Source organism: Frankliniella occidentalis, unplaced genomic scaffold, assembly GCF_000697945.3.
Source record: "Frankliniella occidentalis isolate FOCC.00 unplaced genomic scaffold, Focc_3.1 Scaffold183, whole genome shotgun sequence".
Classification (NCBI taxonomy): Eukaryota; Metazoa; Arthropoda; class Insecta; order Thysanoptera; family Thripidae; genus Frankliniella; species Frankliniella occidentalis.
Genome location: NW_026267309.1, coordinates 139,097 through 139,887, shown reverse-complemented (window position 1 = coordinate 139,887; position 791 = coordinate 139,097).

The following is a 791-nucleotide window of genomic DNA, read 5'->3' as shown; positions in this document are numbered from 1 at the left end:
GAATCTGAAAAGAAAAAAGATTTGGATGCAACCATGCAATAACTACTTATGGGGCAGAAATTTGTCAAGGTTACAAAATATTGACGTCAATTGAAGTCATATTGTGAGAAATGTCTCTTGGACCAATTTATTTATGATTGACTGATCTGACTGTGAGTTGGCCTAAACTTCCTTGTTGAATTACATAGTATAAGAAAGAGGACATGATTTTTAGAAGATGCACACACATGTACACATGCAAAGCAAAATGCAGTTCAACATTGAACTTGGGAGTAAACAACTACATACCCTTCTGACGTGAGACACTTTTGTAAAGATGACGGAGACACCTGCAACAAACAAATATTACTAATTTAAAAAGCCTGGTTATCACAGATGCTGCACAAAATTTTTGTCATTCCTTACCTGACCATCATTAAAATGGTAAAATTTGCCATTTGAGCACTGGGCGGTTGTCATTTAGTGTCCACGGTGAGCACTATATCCTATATGGGTCAGCACTGAAATAAGTCTGTATGTTGAAGACCTGGATAAAGGGGCGCCTGCTACAGTTGACCTGTACTGGTCTAATGTAAGCAATGGCCTTATTTTAGTTGGTTTGGTTAGTTACCCACCTTCGATTATACCTGCAAAACTGTACAAATGTATTGTTACTTTCAAAATTAAACCCAACTGTTAACAAATTAGTCAGTTTTCCTGCTGCAAAGGCATAGAGTGAAATGGAACTTAATTTCAGAATTTACCGTTTGAAGTGCAGACACACAATAGGTGGCAATTTTTCCAATGTTACA